The sequence below is a fragment of the Narcine bancroftii genome, chromosome 4, assembly GCF_036971445.1.
Source record: "Narcine bancroftii isolate sNarBan1 chromosome 4, sNarBan1.hap1, whole genome shotgun sequence".
Lineage (NCBI taxonomy): Eukaryota > Metazoa > Chordata > Chondrichthyes > Torpediniformes > Narcinidae > Narcine > Narcine bancroftii.
The window spans coordinates 284,611,791-284,631,361 of NC_091472.1; positions in this window are offsets into that span (position 1 = coordinate 284,611,791).

A 19,571-nucleotide genomic window follows, 5' to 3' on the forward strand; every position below is an offset into this window, starting at 1 on the left:
GGAGAGGTCATGTGGTTTTGCAAGCAGAGAGAAAGAAAAGACAAAACAGGTGTTCTTAAAGAGAGAGAGAGAGAATTCATTTGGAGTTCTGCAGTGGCTTTTGGAAGGTGGCAGCTTGTTGAAAACCCCATTTTGAAGATGGATTGTGAGTTCTGAGTTCAGCCTGTTGAAAAACCCTTGTAATCCTTACAAAGGGAAATGCCTGGCTAGTGTTTCTCCTGAAATAAGGGGAACAAGAGGAACTCTGTGGTGACCTGGAAGAAGAGGTTATCATTTAGAAAACCCTGATGGGGCCAGTTTCTTCAGCAAGACACTGAAGTGACTGATGGAAGTAAATCAGTTTACTTGTGTTCAATCTCTCTCTGAAACCAACAAGAACCTTCCTGAGCAGTAACCATTTACCTTTTCACTAGAGCTTGGTGAAAATTCATAAATGTTAGATTCTGTGCACAGTATAAGAATTGGCTGATACCGGTGAACTTGGAGAAGTGAGAAGTGAGTTTGGACTGTGAATCAAATAATTTTACATACATGTGCGCGTAGAATTTAAGTTAAGTTAATAGTAATAAGTTAAAGTTTGATCCTGTGTTTATATTTAAAGAAAATTAAAAGTAACTTTTGTTTAATTAACTTTTGTTTTAGTAACCATTTGTCTTGGTAAATTTCTATTGCTGCTGGGTTTTGGGGTCCTCTCAGCCCATAATAGTAGGTTTTTAGGTCAGCATAACACTGCAGGCCAAAGAGCCTGTGCTGTACTGTACTGTTCTCAGTCTACAGCCACAAATTAGATATAGGATTTTGTCTTCAGAGACATAAGAGTGACTGAATACTTGGGCAAATATCTGATGATCAAGTTGTGGTAGATCATGTCTGATTTCTTTTTTGAGGAGATCACTGATGTGGTGGATAAGCATGGATGAACTAACAGAAGGATTTTGGAAGATTCGATTTGGGTTAATACGAGCAATAATGAAAGTGCATAGAACCAAAGGCAATTTTATTATATTGATCAAACAATGAGTTGCCGGAGGATCAGTCCACATTATGGGTCTGTACCCTTTATTCCAATTTAACACTGACTGACCATTTCTAACAATGCCAGTCCCATTGAGTTGCTCATTGTTTGCTCAAGATTCCAGCATCTGCAATTTTTGTGTTTCAAAATTGTTTTATTGTTTTTCTTTTTCCAGTAGGAGACAGAGAAAAAGAGAGTTAAAAGGCACATATTCTGATATATGTTGAGATACATGTAGCTTGTGAAAGGGGTTATTAATTTAGTCAATAAACAACACTATAGTATGTGGAAAACATTCGTGGTAGATTCAAGTAAATCAAGACAAATATTTTCTTAAAAGTGAGAATCTCTGAACGGTAGACAGCCAGACATCTACAGAAATTACCAAAGGAACTGCTCATACTAACCGCCCAAGACTCTCATATTTATATACAATCATATACTATATTTATTTGTATAGATGAAATACTTGTTTTGCATATGTATTGTTTATCTGTGTGTTTTTTCTGTTTGTGTGTCTGCATGTTTTTCGCCGAGGTCCAGAGAATGCCGTTTTGTCAGGTTGTACTTATCTAATCAGATGGCAATAAACTTGACTTGATATGCAAATCATTAAACACTACTGGACTGTTACAAAGTGTAGATGATCAGTTAATTGTTGACATTTATCTAGAAGGCTTGGAATACAAATTGAAGAAGGTTATGCTCTTTTTGTACAAATCTTGGACGGACCTCATCAGACATACTGTATTCAATACTGGGACTTCAGATCATGGATAAGATATAGGCTATAGAAACTGTATTCAAAAGATATGAGAGTGTATAGGGTTATATTGCAAGGAAAGTTCCAAAAATTTCTATTGAATATATGTGGGTTAAACAGTGTATTTAAATATGAATTATACAATAAAAGAAACAAGTATTTTATGTCTCTTGTTCTGTGGGAATCGAGACCGAGAGACATAATCTTAACTGCTTTTTGAGGGTTAAATAAAGAAACTCACACAAATTACACTAGAACTCTCTTCTGAAGATTTTGTCAAAACTGGTTGATTAAAATTCTCAAATCTAAAATAAATGGCATTTTTATGTATCAGAAAGTTTCAAGGAACATTGATCAAAGGTGAGTAAATGGAGTTGAGTTGATTGAATAGCAGAACAAGATGGAGTGATTCAATGGGCCTACTCTTGTTCCTGTATCCCTCTGAAGCATGAATATAAATGGAGTGTATTTGAATGATGACTGTGACCCAGAACAATGATTCACACACAGGATTGACTCAAGCCAGTAATTCTGCTGCTCATGCTGTAGACTGCAGCATAGTTAGCCAGTGCTGTAACAGGCTGCAGTATAAAGAGCATAAGCCTCATATACCCAATTAATATATTTCTAAAAAATAATTTATTGAATAGAATAATATCAGTAATAAGTACTGTCCATTTAGAAAATTCTGCTGACCAGATAAGGAAAAAAATGTTTCTTTCAATTTACAAATCTCAATTAATTAAATTCTTTTAAATAATTTATGTGAAAACTCGTGGCGCAATAGTCAGACCATATTGCACTTTATTAGCTGAAGAAAAGGTCTAAAGGAGGCCTTTTAATGGAAGAACTAAACTGTCAGCGGTTTCAGGCAAAATTAATTATTTCAGCTTGATAAACCTTTTCATCTATTTGACTCCTTATACAGAAAAGCCAATTAATAATGTCAAACATGCTTTGCCTCCTGGGACTGGCAGGGGCTGATGAGTGTGTTTACTGTGGAGGGCCCGGCAGAATGAGCTTCAATTCATGTAAAAGTTTCCTAATCACCACACACCTGTCAAGCTCAGCCTCATTATCTGTATACAGAGGGCGAATCTCATTTTGTCAGCAGTGGTTTCCATAGAACTAACAATTGCCAAGGAAAGCATACAGGACTGTCGTCCGGTCGATGATTCACTTAATTACCAATCAGAAGAGCAGAAATTAGTTTCTAAAATTCTGACTGGGTGACATTAACAACTTCTTAAGATATACCTATGACAATATGTGTAAGAGAAGTAAAACAATGAAAGAATTCATGAAAAGAAATGTTCAGTAATGTGATTAAGGTATATCCATGAATCAAATCTTAGAGGATAATGGTACATAGCAGGCCCTACTAACAGACAAATGCAAAGTACAGCAGCAGTACAACACAGCAACACCTTTAAAAGACTAACAATAGCCCAGATTCTCTTGAGCATTTTCTCACCTGTCACGAACTATTGAGAAATTTCAAGGTTCCAAGGGCCCTTTGTTATTTGCAAAATTTGCCGTTCAGCTTGTAATGGATGGTAATTTACCTTTACCTAAATAGTGTCCAACGGCAGAATTAGGATGATATGCGGAGTGGGGATTCCATGCCTTGGGAGTTATATTGTCTCTGCTGAGTTTGGATTTGGCATGTTAATACATGTTGATGACTAGAAGAGCTGAGAAACATTGACCTCTGGATGGGTTTACATGTACAACTAATACCTAACTAATGCTTCTTTTGGATTGAATTTTCTCAATTATAAGATAAATTAAGATACTTTGAATAAAGCCAATTTTTATTGCTCTTTTAGGACAAACATTTAACTTGGTGCAATATGTAGATAAGAGACTTCAGCAGAAGAATGCATTATGGGAACAGGAGATACTACGATCTAGCCTAATTAGGACCATCTGAGATTTTTTCATACTATTTAGAGCTATTCATCAACATGATTATGAAATACCATACTAAATGATTTTAAACAATAGCTATTAATCAAGTAAATTAAAAAGTCACCAAAAGCCAATAATTTTTTTTAGCCCTCACTACCAGAATGATCAAGACATTCTTATAATGTTGCCACCAGTTAATTTATCACTATAAAGAAGTTTTTTGGTATTAGGTTTTCCTTTGTGAGAAATCTATCAAAACCATATGTGTTTAACTCAATTCAAGGTTGAGCTCAAAGCACACTGTTTGATGAAATTTTGGCATTCTTAAGTGATCCATTAAAAAAAAACCCTTGTTTCACTGGATCAACAATAAAGGCTTGTTTGAAAGGATTTCTTCAGAAGTAACAATGTGCAGTGTTCGCCTTTCAAGACAAGACCAGAATATCTCCAGTGGCATTTTTCTCTTTGCTTCTAACTACCTGCCAAAAACTCACATACAACTCCATTTCTCTTTGCAAATCCTTTAAATCTGTTATATATTATGAGGGGCCTATGGATTACAAGTTCTTGCAAAGCACAATTGAACTGAGTATCAGTAGATTTAATAAAAATCTTCAAAACTTGCCAGACATTAGCTAACAGTTTACACTTTTCTGCATTCCAGATGTGCAGGGGGCAAAATTCAGTAGCGCCCAAGTATGTGTTGGAATAGCAATGCTCCATTAATTTTTGCCTATTGAGTACAATGCAAGTCGCAGGTCAGCCTTATGCTACCATTTCATTTCCACCAGTGCAGTAACTTGCTGCACTAACTGTGCCTTTCACTGGCTGCACTTATCAACAGGAGACCAATAACATGAGTTGATAGTACAAATTACTCTGCAACACTTAATGCTAGCCAACACTTCTTAACGGGGAAGTGAAATATGGCTGGGACAGGTGGTGACAGGCTTTTAATAAATGAGATTGAGCAGTGATGATATGAGGAACATTGCTACATGAGAACAAGCAGGCTACAATATATCCGAACTTTGGTAGGGAAGTTGAAAAGACAAGCAATTTTTTTGTATCCTGGGGAAGCTAGGAGTGGTCAAGGTTAAGTGCTCAGTGAATGAATCTTTATATTGCATGTCCTACTAATTGTTATTCTGTCCACTTGGCATGAGTGCAACATCATCCTCAAAAGCACCATTAACTGAAGGCATACTTCCATGCCAATGAAGACACTGTTTACATCCGGTACCGCACGGATGGCAGTCTCTTCAATCTGAGGCACCTGCAAACTCACACCAAGACACAAGAGCAACTCATCCGTGAACTACTCTTTGCAGACGATGCCGCTTTAGTTGCCCATTCTGAGACAGCTCTTCAGCGCTTGACGTCCTGCTTCGCAGAAACTGCCAAAATGTTTGGCCTGGAAGTCAGCCTGAAGAAAACTGAGGTCCTCCATCAGCCAGCTCCCCACCATGACTACCAGCCCCCCCACATCTCCATCGGGCACACGAAACTCAAAACAGTCAACCAGTTTTCCTATCTCGGCTGCACCATTTCATCGGATGCAAGGATCGACAACGAGATAGACAACAGACTCGACTAGGCAAATAGCGCCTTTGGAAGACTACACAAAAGAGTCTGGAAAAACAACCAACTGAAAAACCTCACAAAGATTAGCGTATACAGAGCCGTTGTCATACCCACACTCCTGTTCGGCTCCGAATCATGGGTCCTCTACCAGCATCACCTATGGCTCCTAGAATGCTTCCACCAGCGTTGTCTCCGCTCCATCCTCAATATTCATTGGAGCGACTTCATCACCAACATCGAAGTACTCAAGATGGCAGAGGCTGCCAGCATTGAATCCACGCTGCTGAAGATCCAACTGCGCTGGTTAGGTCACGTCTCCAGAATGGAGGACCATCGGCTTCCCAAGACCGTGTTATATGGCGAGCCACTGAGACAGAGGTGCACCAAAGAAGAGGTACAAGGACTGCCTAAAGAAAACATTGACCACCGCCAGTGGGCTGATATTGCCTCCAACTGTGCATCTTGGCACCTCACAGTTCGGCGGGCAGCAACCTCCTTTGAAGAAGACTGCAGAGCCCACCTCACTGACAAAAGACAAAGGAGGAAAAACCCAACACCCAACCCCAACCATCCAATATTCCCTTGCAACCGCTGCAACCATGTCTGCCTGTCCCGCATTGGACTTGTCAGCCCAAACGAGCCTGCAGCTGACGTGGACATTACCCCTCCATAAATCTTCGTCCGCGAAGCCAAGCCAAAAAAAAAAGACTTCTATGTCAGCCATGGAACACATATGTCAATAAACAGTCTTGCTGAGCAAGTTGATCAACCTGGAAGCTTGTTTGTAATATCATCAGTGTTGTATATGTGCTAAATTTCATTGAGAAGCTGCTGGTCTTTAGAGCACTCGTCATTGTTATTGCTACAGCACCTGGCAACAGGGTTGGAAGAAATGAAAGATTTATTATCATACCTAATCACCATCACCCACCACTATCACCTTTTGGTTATCCATCAATTAGGGATGACACCAAATGCTGGTCATCTGAGCAATGGCCAGGTAGAACATTACAGCAAAGTACAGTCTCTTCAGCTCATGATTGTGTGCCAACATATACAAACCTATTCCACATCAGTCCAATCCTTCCCAACCTCACAGCCCATAACCCTCTATGAATTTTTCTTTTTCAAATATCCACGTGCTTATCAAAGATTTCCCTAATATTGACTGGACCACTCAAAGTGCAAAGGGATTGAATGAGTTGGAATGCTTTAACTTAGTTAAAGAAAGCCTCCTTAATCAATATATAGAGCACCCTACCAGAGAGGCCACAACCCAACAGAAGTGTGCATGGTGGAGTACCTTGGGACCAGTGATCATAATTCTCTTCATTTTATAATAGTTATTGAGAAAGATGAACTGTTTAAGGTCCTCATTTAGGGCAAGGTCCATTTGGAGGCATCAGGTGGAAACTTTCAGAAGTAGATTCGGAGAGGGTGTTTGCAAGTAACGGGATGCCTGGCAAGAGGGAGAAATTTAAAAGTGAGAATATGAAGAGTTCAAGGATAACATGTTTCTGTTTGCGTGAATGGCAAGGCTGGCAAATTTAGTTAACTTTAGTTGACTAGGGATATTTAGGCTCTGGTCAGGAAAAAATTATCAGATTTATGAAGTCTGGAACAAGATAATTTCTCAGTGATATAAAATGCATGGGATTGAAATCAAGAAGGTAGTATAAAGGAAAATTACATGTATTCTACAGGTATATTAAGAGTAAAGGGATAGAAGAGAGCTGGTCTCCTAATATCAATATAGCCACTATTGTGTGAAGCTGCAGTAGATGGTTGAGATTTTCAATAGATATATCTTATTGTCTTTACTGTGAAGATCATGGAAGTTAATGAACTGAGATTGTGATATCCTAGACTATGTACAGGTTACCAGGATGGAAATGTATGGCTGATTAGAGATAGTGTGAATTTGGGCATAGGAAATTGTGTCAAAACACAACCCATCTTGCAGCATCCATAGGAGGTCAAGATAGATTTCTGACATTACAAGCCTGAGCCCTTCCTCAAGGTAAGAGTCAAAAAAATCCTTGTCCGAATTAAAGGATGGGGAAAGAAATGATGAAGAATGTGAGGGGGGAGGAGTACAGACCAACAGACAAATTGTGTTTATTGGAAATGATGAAGAATGGGAGGGGGAGGAGTACAGACCAACAGACAAATGGTGTTTATTGGAAATGATGAAGAATGGGAGGGGGGAGGAGTACAGACCAACAGAGAAATGGTGTTTATTGGAAATGATGAAGAATGGGAAGGGGAGGAGTACAGACCAACAGACAAATGGTGTTTATTGGAAATGATGAAGAATGGGAGGGGGGAAGAGTACAGACCAACAGGCAAATGGTGTTTATTGGATATGAGAAGAGGAAAGGTGAAAATTGATTTTGGATCTGTGAAAAGAAACAGAGGAAAAGGGGGAAAAGAGTGTGTGTGTGTGTGTGAGAGAGAGAGAGAGAGAGAGAGAGAGAGAGAGAGAGAGAGAGAGAGAGAGAGAGAGAGAGAGAGCTGGAAGAAATGAGACAAGGGGAAGAAGATAGAGTGCAAGGAGGTTTAATGGAAACCAGAGAAGTCGATATTAATAAGATCTGATTGGTGGGCACCTAGACTTTAGCAAGGCCTTTGATAAGTCCTGGCTAGTCTGAAAGGTTAGATCAAAATTACTTCCAAGGTAAGCTAGCCAACTGGAATTAAAACTGGCTTGGAGGAAGGAGTTGGATGGTAGAAGTGGAGGGTTGCTGTTCCGATTGGAGGCCTGTGACCAGTAGAGTGCCAAAGGAATTGGTGATGATGGGTACACTATTCTTTATTTTCTATATTAATAACTTGGATCATAATGTAGTTAACGTGGTTAGTAAATTTACAGATTTGTTGGTGCTATATTGGATATTAAAGATGGCTATCTCAGGTTATGACAGGATCTAGATCAGTTGAGAAGATGGGCCAAGGAATGGCAAATAGAATTTAACTCTAACTCCTACCAGTGCTATTTAGTCACATCATCAACCACTTTACAAAAGAATATGTTTAGTCAAATATTGCAGGTGCAGGTGTTGCAAGTCAAACTAGGGCAGGACTTGTATAGTAAATGGTAGACCCTGGAGAGCATAAAGTGCATAGTTTCATGAATGTTGTGACTCAAATGGCCAAAGTGGTGAAGGCGGCATTTTCAAGGTGCTCAATGCAAGGTCTGAACAATCTAGAGAAGGTCACAACGGAAGCACTGGATGACTCCCACAGATTCACAAGTGAAGTGTAGCTTCACCTGGAAGAATTGTTTGGGGGCCCAAATGGTGTGTGATGGAGGAGGAGAAGGGGCAAATGCAGTACTTCCTGTGGTCACAGGGGTAGGTACAAAGAGGGCAATTAGTGGGAAGGGAAGAGTGTATGAGGGAGTCACGGAATATATGGTCCTGCAGAATGCGGAAAGGGGAGGAGAGGGGAAGATGTGTCTGGTGGTGGGATCATGTTGAAGGTGACAGAAATTGTGGAGGATTATATGTTGGATGCGAAGGTCGGGTGGATGGTAGGCAAGGAGATGTCCTCTGTATACAAGGAGAGGACATCATCCTGGGAGCAGATGCAATGGAGGAATTGAGAGAAAAGAATAGAATCTCACAGAAGAAAGGTTGTGAAGCGGTACAGTCAAAGTAAGTGTGGGAGTTGGTGGGTTTGTAGAAAATGTTTGTAGAAAGTCCCAAGTGGAGACAGAGAGATTGAGAAAGGGGAGAGTGTTGCCAGAGATGGAACAAGTGAATCTGAGGATGGGGTGAAAGTTAGCAGTAAAATGGATAAAGTTGACAAGCTTATCAGGGATGCATGAGGCAGCACCAATATAGTCATAAATGTAGTGGAGGAAGAGTTGAGGAATCTTGCCTGTGTAGGCTAGTGGCATGGGTTGCTCCAAAGAACAGATAAAAAGGCAAGCATAGCTGGGACCCAAGCGGTACTTGTGGAGAATGTGGGTGAGTCAAAGGAGAAGTTTTTGACGCTGAGAACAAGTTCTGCCAGGTTCAGGAGGGGAACTCTTTCGGTCTGTTGTTGAGTTGAGAAAGAAACAAACAGCTTTGGTATGGGAGATGGAAGTGTATTGGAGAGATTAGTAGTAGTGGTAATAAGCAATGTTGACCTTTAATTTTTATTAGTCAGTGTGCACAAAAATCTTATCTTGTGCATTTTTCTTCCCTGTGACAAAAGTATGTGCACACCCAATGCTTGTGTAAATGTAAACTTGAAATTGTTTCAAGATCCTTTTGGCACAGCCTGTCTCTCATGGCAGTTCTTTTCACGCCTTTTGCTTCATTTGAATTCGACATAGTGAATCAATATTTTTTTCATTAAAAACTCAGTAAGCTACTTACAGAATTTGAAACAGATCTTCATAAACTTTATGATATGAACACTGTCTGCCAAATATGGCTGCAGCCAAACCGGAACAGGAAAGGTGAGGTGATGTAAATTAGTGATATGCAAATGTGGTATTTGAAAAGCCACCTGAGTAGTTAACAGAAACAGTTAGATAAGAGATTATTTTCAATAATTATAATTATTAATTACTACATTATTTTAGCTAACTAACCTTTTTTTGTGTAAGTTAATTTCCTTTGTGCGCTGGTTGCAAAACATGAGTGCACGCACACACCTTCGAGGAACAGTGGTAATAAGATATTTTGGCAAAGATACCCAACCATGGGAATCAATATATTTGATGCAAAATACAAATTACAATTCTATTTAACACATCTACTTCCTAGAGACTCTAGCTACGGATGTTGACGCTGTAGAACAGCCATTCTCAACCTTCTTTTAGCTATGGCCCCCTTAGGACTCTGCTCAGTGTTTATGGGGCCCCTTCCCTGTGAAGCAGTCTAGTTTAATTGTTTTTTTCCCTGCACATCTCTCCTAACAACGACATAAGGAGGTTACAGACTCCGGGGGAACAGCAAACTGGCACAGGCCACCAGAAAATGGGGAGACAACATCCTGTTTGAGAAGGAGAAGCAGAGGAGACTACCCAACAGGGTGGTGATCACAGTGTCCAACCATTGAGTGGTCCTGTGGCTGAAGAGCATACCGGGAGTGGGCTGTTGATGACTTGAGGCAAGGAACCAACAACCTGCGGTCAAAGGACTCACACCAGGCTGCGGACTGCTGGAGACTGGCTTGAGATTGGCTGAAGCAGTACCAGCTATTGGAACCTGGATGTGAGAGAGCTCCCAAAGATTCTGGGATGATGAAGGCTTCTTGAACGTGTTTGAGGTTTGGATCTGGAGCTCAGTTTGCTGATGAATTGTACATCTACGTCTGTAGATGTGTATGTCTGAAGTCTGTGTGGCTGCAGTGGTGAATTCACGGATACTCAGTGACTCTGAAAGGACTCCCTTTTGCTTTCTCTTATCCTGGCTGTAAGAAGAGCTGGGCAATATTTGCTGATGGTGAATCTTTGTGTGCCTGAATGCAATTGCATGACAATAAAATAACATTGAATCTTGAAAAAAAATTTTTTATGATTTCAGTCTGTGACCCACCCACCCCACCCCCCCTCGACCACATAAGTGAGTTGTGGCACCCAGATGGGGGGGAGGGCGCTGAGAATGACTGGTGTAGAATATTCAACTATATTCACACGTGGAAAGTCTTTAACTTACTGATAGAGAATGTTTGAAAATAAATCACCAGTTTAATTATTATGAAACTAATCCAAACGAAAGTTGCTTCTCTTGCATTTCCAAATAAATAGAAAACAAACAAATTGTAATAAGTTTGATTTAACATTTCAAGTCATGAGCACATCTCTATCTACACATCAATGAGACATTAATTCAAGTTACCACATGGTGCCTCACAATACCATCTGGCTATAAAAAAGCAGCTTTAAATCATTTTGTTCTATGTATTTTCAGCCATAAAGTTACACAAAGTCTCTAATCTGATGTTTCCTATTAAAAATGCAAATGAATAATCCCAGAAGACTAATTAGCATAATGAAATACTGTACATCCTTGCCTGAACAAACTTGTATAAGCTTAGATTGTACTGTAAACTATCACAGCACTTGAGAAAAACACATCAGCAGATACAGAAGGTCTGTCTATTTCTTGAGGCTGTGAGATATTTTTCCCTTCTTCTGTATCAGATCCATTTCCTCAAGTTCTCTTTCCATAGTTTTCTGCCAAATGAAGAGTATTTGGCCTTTCTTTGCTTTGCCCATCTGGAACCCATAACAATGCTTGTTTTAGGATCTGTGTCTCCAGCATACTGCATATGTGGCCAAACCACAACAACCATATTTTCCCCATTAATCCACTTACTGATGGAAACAATGTCCCTTCTACCTCCAAAATCTTTCTCTACGCCTGTAATCTAGCGCGTTAAATTCTACTTCAAGTGTTACTGACAACTTCATGGCATTCATGCAACCTATAAGTGTTGACAGCACAGTGGTTGTGCACATATGGAGCTTTATTTGCTGACTTCAGGATAGATACTTTCAAACCATGTTATGGTGATTAAAACCGTATGTGGCCTTTGCCGTGCACATTAGTGCATATATACGTTGTCAACTTCCACAAAAAAAGTTTCAGAAATGGTTAAATAAAGGAAATGTTCTCCACTTCAGTTTCAAGGATGATAATAATTCAATTAGTGGATCAAATCTATACCATTTGTTTTTATTACCTTCTACTGACCAGGCATAAAATTTAAAGATCTGCTGTAAATGTCTGGAAGATGACCCTTTCTGCATTTATCATGTTGCCTTGTTAATTGTCACTGATACATTGATAAATGGAGCATCCCTAATGATACATCTTTTCCCTTTTGATGAGCATTATGCTAAAATGAGAGGGAATTTTGAATAGCATTTTAAAAGAAGGGAAACTCTCCTGCTGTTATTATGAAGACCCAAGAGTTTTAGGAACTTAGTGGATTCTTCTCAACCATGGTTAGAGCAGTTAATCTTTTCTAGAGGCTTGTTGAAGGTGTAAAATGAGATGACAACAGAAGAATTCATGCAAAAATGCTATGACATTATTGACAGGGGCTGTTCTCCCCAAAGCCTCATAATTATAAATCAATTCAAGAGACTACAGCCCTCTGACACGTGCAATCTTCTCACCTAAGAAGGCATGCCCAAGTCATTGAGCACATGGCAGGGATCGCTGATGATTATAGGGATGGCAGGAAAGAAAGGAGAATGAGAGGAGATCTTGTTGAAATGTACAACATTCTGACAGGGTTAGAGAGACTGGATGCAGGAAGAATGGTTCCCTCAGCTGTTGTGTGTAGAATGTAGAATTAGGATAAAGTAATATGTTTATGACTGGGTTGAGGAGAAATGACTTCACTCAGAGGATGGTAAATCTATTGAATTTTCTACACAGAAGGCAATCAAGGACAAGTTGTTGAAAATATATGCCAAAGACATGGATAAAGAACTAGGGTTGAGTGCAATATACAAACGTGTTGGAGAAACTCAGCAGGTCATGCAGTATCCATAGGAAGCAAAGGGTAACCAACGTTTTGGGCCTGAACCCTTTGTGACCCCAGCATCTGTAGACATTCTTGTTTAATTGGGGTTGGAGAATCAAATTAAAAGATAAAGGAACATTCAAATCAATTGAGATCAACATCATAGGAAACAAAATTGAGGAGAGTATCAGTCAGGAAAAAGGAAGAAAACTTTGCTTGACATTGCAGAACTTGGAGTTGAGGATTTACATTTTACTGCACCAAAAGATAGAGAATGGTCTCTTTAAAGGGATGCTCTTTTTGCAAAGGATGAAAATGGACATCTGTCCAGTTTAACGTCGGACAACAATGCTGAAAATGCTCAGCAGATCAGGTAGTATCCAAGGAGCAAGAAAAAGAACAAACATTTTGGATAGATGGCCTTTCTAACCAAGATAAATTAGAAATCAGACGTATTTTATATTGCATAGGAAATGGGGGAGTTAAGCAAACTTTTCATTTTGTTGTTGGTTGAGAATTTTGTTTCCATTTCTGATAAAAGTTCACTGACCCAAAACAATAACATTGTATTTCTCAGCATAGTTTGCTGCCTGACCTACTGATATTTTCCAGAACTTTCACTTTTTGTTTCAGATTTCCAGCATCTACTGTTTTTAACTTTTTTTATTAACTTCTGTCAGGGTCAAATTTTTACGTAGGGCGTGGTGTAGCAGCAGGAGGGAAGGTCTCTTCCTTCTGAGAATGACCAATGAAAGCAGAAAGTTTATACTTAAACTGCTGAGTATTTCCTGCATTTTCTGCATTAGTTGAGTGACTTAGATGTTACATAAGCAAGACAAATGCTTTCATTTGAAGGGGATTCTTGGAAATCTCACACAGCTGTGATGGATGTGAATTAGGCAACAATGAAACAAATCCTTTAAATTAAAATAAAGAACTTAAACAGTCACAGGGTTAAGCAAATATTTAATTTTATAAAACAATTTAACTCTTTATACCCAACAAGGTAGTCATGGAAATAGATGTCCTCACATTTAGTTTTCAAGTGTCAGTGTCCAGATCAGTTATGCTATAGCTCAGAACTCTCCTGGCTCCAAAGCTATTTGTAAGATATTTTCCATCTCTTCCACCAACCATTTAGAGATGAGAATTAGTGATAAATTAGAGACAGTATTGTCTGTGGCCCAGACATATGAGGAGCTGGATTGAGATAGTCCACATTAATATCATGTGCTCAGCAGCAGGGAGCTTTTCATTCTATCAAGTCATCTTACATATCTAAAAAAAAGAGATACCCGAGCTGGCGCCCAGTAAGTAGCAAGGCCAAGGAAAAGCAGATGTGCGGTAGCAATTTGTACCATCAGGTTATGGTATTGTGTATGGAACCACGCGACTGAGAGAGTAGAAAATAAAATGTGTGGAAGATGTCCAAATATTCTGCTTCACAGTGTCCATCCTGTGCTACAATCAGATATCTACTTGTCAATGATGCTGGTAGTGAGGAATGCGATGTATCGTGGAGAGCACAAATGGCTGCTTGTCTGTGTCTGTGTGTCTATGTGTCTGTGTGTCTGTGTATGTCTGTGTGTCTATGTGTCTGTATGCGTCTGTGTCTGTGTGTGTCTGTGTGTATCTATGTGTCTATGTGTGTCAGTGTGACTATGTCTGTGTGTCTATGTGTCTGTGTGTCTATGTGTCTGTGTGTCTGTGTGTGTCTGTGTCTATGTGTCTGTGTGTCTATGTGTCTGTGTGTCTGTGTATGTCTGTGTGTCTATGTGTCTGTATGTGTCTGTGTCTGTGTGTGTCTGTGTGTATCTATGTGTCTATGTGTGTCTGTGTGACTATGTCTGTGTGTCTATGTGTCTGTGTGTCTCTGTGTGTCTGTGTCTATGTGTCTGTGTGTCTATGTGTCTGTGTGTCTATGTGTGTGTGTCTGTGTGTGTCTGTGTGTCTGTGTGTATCTGTGTGTGTCTGTGTGTCTATCTGTCCGTGTGTACGTGTGTCTGTATGTGTCTGTGTGTCCGTGTGTCTGTGTGTCTGTGTGTGTCTGTATGTGCCTGTGTCTGTGTGTGTCTGTGTCTGTGTCTGTGTCTGTGTGTCTATCTGTCTGTGTGTCTGTGTGTCTATGTGTGTGTGTCTGTGTGTCTGTGTGTATCTATGTGTCTATGTGTGTCTGTGTGACTATGTCTGTGTGTCTATGTGTCTGTGTGTCTCTGTGTGTCTGTGTCTATGTGTCTGTGTGTCTATGTGTCTGTGTGTCTATGTGTGTGTGTCTGTGTGTGTCTGTGTGTCTGTGTGTATCTGTGTGTGTCTGTGTGTCTATCTGTCCGTGTGTATGTGTGTCTGTATGTGTCTGTGTGTCCGTGTGTCTGTGTGTCTGTGTGTGTCTGTATGTGCCTGTGTCTGTGTGTGTCTGTGTCTGTGTCTGTGTCTGTGTGTCTATCTGTCTGTGTGTCTGTGTGTCTATGTGTGTGTGTCTGTGTGTCTGTGTGTCTATGTGTGTGTGTCTGTGTGTCTATGTGTCTGTGTGTGTCTGTCTGTGTGTCTATCTGTCTGTGTGTATGTGTGTCTGTATGTGTCTGTGTCTGTGTCTGTGTGTGTGTCTGTGTGTCTCTGTGTCTGTGTGTCCATCTGTCTGTGTGTTTATGTGTCTATGTATGTCTGTGTCTATGTGTCTATGTGCATTTGTGCTCTGATCCCATTGGATACTGGAATCCTGTGATGTGCCTCATTCTGAAACATTGCAACAATTTTATGGATATACTGTAGGCATTAATGGTTCATGGACAAAACATGCAAGTATTCAATTTTTTTTAAAACTGAACATCACATGTTTGGGTATATATTTTCTGTTTCAATGCATTTTGAAGACATTATAAGGCAGAAAATAAAAGTTCCTTCTCTTTATTTGTCCTCTGTGCAGGACTACCATGGCATTCAAGAATTTAGAGCCACTGGTTGAAGATATCAAGCACCAGAATTTTGATGTCTGCTGTCATCTACTGAGAAAAGACGTCATTCCTTTAAGGAGAATTAATTCCCCTGGATTGCCTCTCCTCCCAATTAGCAAACTAGCTACAAAGAATTTACTGGAAGTTTGCTTATTTAATTTGAATTAGTAATAGCCATGAAAATCCATGGAGTGCATTTGGATTCCATTGGGCAGACAAAGCACACAAGCTACTCACTGCTGTCTGTTTAATGTCCTATTTCAAAATTGACCCCAGAAGCTCTATTTACATCTTCAATTCCAAACCAGGTAACTAAATACTATGCTATGATTATAAAATAGGAATATTGATTAGAAAAACTGAAATAGAAACACTGTAATGAAAGGTTGATAATCAGTGTAGCATATACAAAAACATTTTGAACACAACACTTGCTCTATTGAACATAATTATTTTCTGATAGAAAATTCTAACAAGTATTTAAATTTGTATTGTATATCAACTTACAAAATTTCAAAAAATCATTACAGGGCTTGTTAGTAATTTTAAATAACTTTGCATTCAAGGTTGATGTGGCCTGCAAAATTGTCATTTATTTTTGTACTAAATATTCCCAGGCGCAACATCCAGGTCCATTGAAGAGCCAGCGTTCATAGATCAAATGGTCTTTTCTCATTTCATGGTTGCTTATTATGGCCAAAAATGATTTCACTTCCTGTTCCTAAGTACCAGTAATCAACTGATGAGAATCATCTACAGTTGTGTATTATTTCTTTTGAAGGGCCAAAGAGTGTGGTTCAAATAAAAATTGGTTTATGATTGCAGCACAGCATTTCAGCAAAGAAAATAAAGGTATGACATAGATAGTCACACTCCATTGTGAGGACTATATTAACAAATAAAGCAGTATAAATAAAGGAAAAAGAAGGTAATGGATGCTCTCAAAAATGTCAGCAGGAGAAATAATATTGGGGGTGAAGGAAGGTAAGAAGGGAAGAAACCTGGTGGGGTTCTTCAGATAATGGATTCCTAAGGTGTTGGGGGTGGAGAAAATGAAAAATGATCTGGAGATAGAGTGGGCCCACTGGTTTCTTTCATCCTGCCCTGGTTCAAATCAGCGATCCCAATCTGACCCTGTTAGGTTCCTTCGCTACCAGGACAGAGAGAGAGTATTACGGGTGGTGACGAAGGGAGCGAAGGAGGGAGGGGGCCCAGCGGAGTATGGAGGAGTGAGAGTCCTCTTTTACCTGGATATAATATGGCACTTTTAAGGCACAAGAGAGAATTTGACCAAGTTTTAAAAAAAATCTTAGGAGGAAAAGGATTGAGTTTACTCTCCTTCACCCTGCAATGTTGAAGATATTAAGAGCGGGAGGTGAGAAAAGTTTTTTTTTTAAATACAGATCCTCGGGAGATTTTACGGAAACCCTGCCACCCTCCCAGGTCTATATATAAACAAGGGGTAAAGGAAAAAGGGGAATTGGCAGAATTATTGATTGTATATATTGCAAATGCTATGATTATGAGGGGTATGTTTCATTTTATTTTATTGTGTTTCTGTCTAAATAAAAATGGTTAAATTAAAAGGATTATTACAGGGGGAGACTAGGCTAAGTATGAGATGAGTGCATTAGGCACACCCCAAAATGGCGGTGCCAACATTTCGGGCATTGGTGCTGAGAAAGGTTGGGGTAGATCAGGGGGAGAAGGGAAGGGAAAAGGATTAATTTGATGTATGTTTTGGATTTCTCTGAATGGTTAGTTCTAGTTTTTTTTAGTCCATTTAGGATTTGTTTGGAGCACGGTCATCTACACCAGATGTCTACAGATGGCAAAGGGGAAGGAAGATGAGTATCAGAGGAATTGAAGGAAGGGGGAGAATAGTTTGGAAGATCCCTGGAGTAATTAAGTTTGTATGTTTTAATGTAAATGAGATAAATGAACTGATAGAGAGAAAAAGAGTTTTTGCCCACCTAAAAAAGAATGCAGACAGACATAATGTTTCTGCAGGAGACCCACCTTACAAAGCAAGACCTTATAAAGTTTAAGAGGGGGTTGGTAGGACAGGTGGCAACATCCTCCTTCAGTTCCATGGCCAGGGAAGTGGCTATCCTAATAGGGAAGAATGTTCCAGTGCTGGTCTGGGTGCTGACCCAGCTGGGAAATTTGTGATGATACATTGTCAAATTACTCTGAATCATGGACACTAATATATATGCCCCAAATTTTTATGATGAACATTTTATTTTACATTTTATAAAAAATATATATTCTTGAAGGTAACAGGATTGGGGGGGGGGTGGGGGGGTTGGGTCAGAATGTCTTGATTGGAGGGGACTTAAATTTTTGCCTGTATCTGGTCAAGGATAAGTTAGCAAAGAAAGTTACAAGAGCCAAGGTGGTGAAGTCCACTCTGGCCTTTATGAAAGAACTAAATTTTATAGATGTCTGAAGAAGGCTGAATCTGAGAGAAAGGGATTATTCCTTTTACCTGAGACAACATGATTCCTACACCAATTTTTTTTTGGCATCAGCCCATTTGGAAAGTGGGATAGTGTTATCAGCAGATAATGTAACTGGAGTATTTAGTATTATGCATTTAGCATGAAAAAGAGGACATTTAAATTTTGCAGTGACACAAGATGTAGAAGCCTTTGACAGATTGGTATTGCATATTTATTTAAAGTATTGGATAAATTTGGGTTTAGACAGACTATTATAAACTGGATTAAGGTACTATATAATGAACCTAAAGCTAAAATAGTGACAAATGACAGATATCTGTTCCATTTCAATTATCAAAATCTAGTAGGCTAGGATGTCCTTTACCTCCAACTTTATTCATATTGGCTATAGAACCAATGGCAGAAGCAATTGGAAATGTTTCAGAAATAAAATGATTTAGGATTGGTCAAGAAGAACATAAAATCAGTTTATTTGCAGATGATGCCTTAATTTATTTGACAGAACTTGAGAATTCTTTGCAAAAATTATACACTAAATTGGAAGACTATGGAAAAATTTAAGAATAAAGTAAATTGGGATAAAAGTAAAATTATGCCCCTTATAAAGGGAGAATGTCAGAAAGACATTCAATTCAAATGGACATAAATGGAATTAAACATTTAGGAATTCATATAGATAATAATTTTAAAATTTTATATAAACTAAATTATTTACCTTTACTTAAAAAAGGTTGAAGAGATAAAATTGCAGAGAGAAAAGCAGAAGAATTTATATATAAATGGGATGCAAAATTAATGGTTGGAGAAAAAGAAATGATTGTTGAAACATCTGATTAACATATGGAATAAAATAAATGATGAAATTGATGTAAAAGGACATGATGCCTTTGACTCAAAATTTCATTGTATCTTTTATCAAAAGACAATCAATTTTTAGATATTTAATTTCGAAAGGGGATTATAAATGTTGAAGATTGTTATGAAAGGGTCAAGTAATGACACTTGAACAATTGAGAAATAAATATGTAATACCCCAAAATACTCTTTTTTGTTATTTCCAATTGAGAGATAAGTTAGAACTAGCCATGTTGCTACCTAGTTGCAGTGAAGTAGAAATTCATATTAGAAGAGGAATTGTTAAGTAATATTCTTCTACAATATATTCTTTATTACAATTAGAAGCACCTAATCATGGAGTACATAAATCTAAACAGAGGAGGGAAATAAATTCAAATATCACAATTGATTGAGTAAAGATGGGCAGATTTTTGTAGAGATTGTATGACTAACACTATTAATGTTAGATATAGATTTGTTCAGCATAATTTTTCTACATCAGTTATTATCTTAGAGCATGAAAATTGAATAGTTTGAAATCAGACTTATCAGACCAATGTTTCAGATGT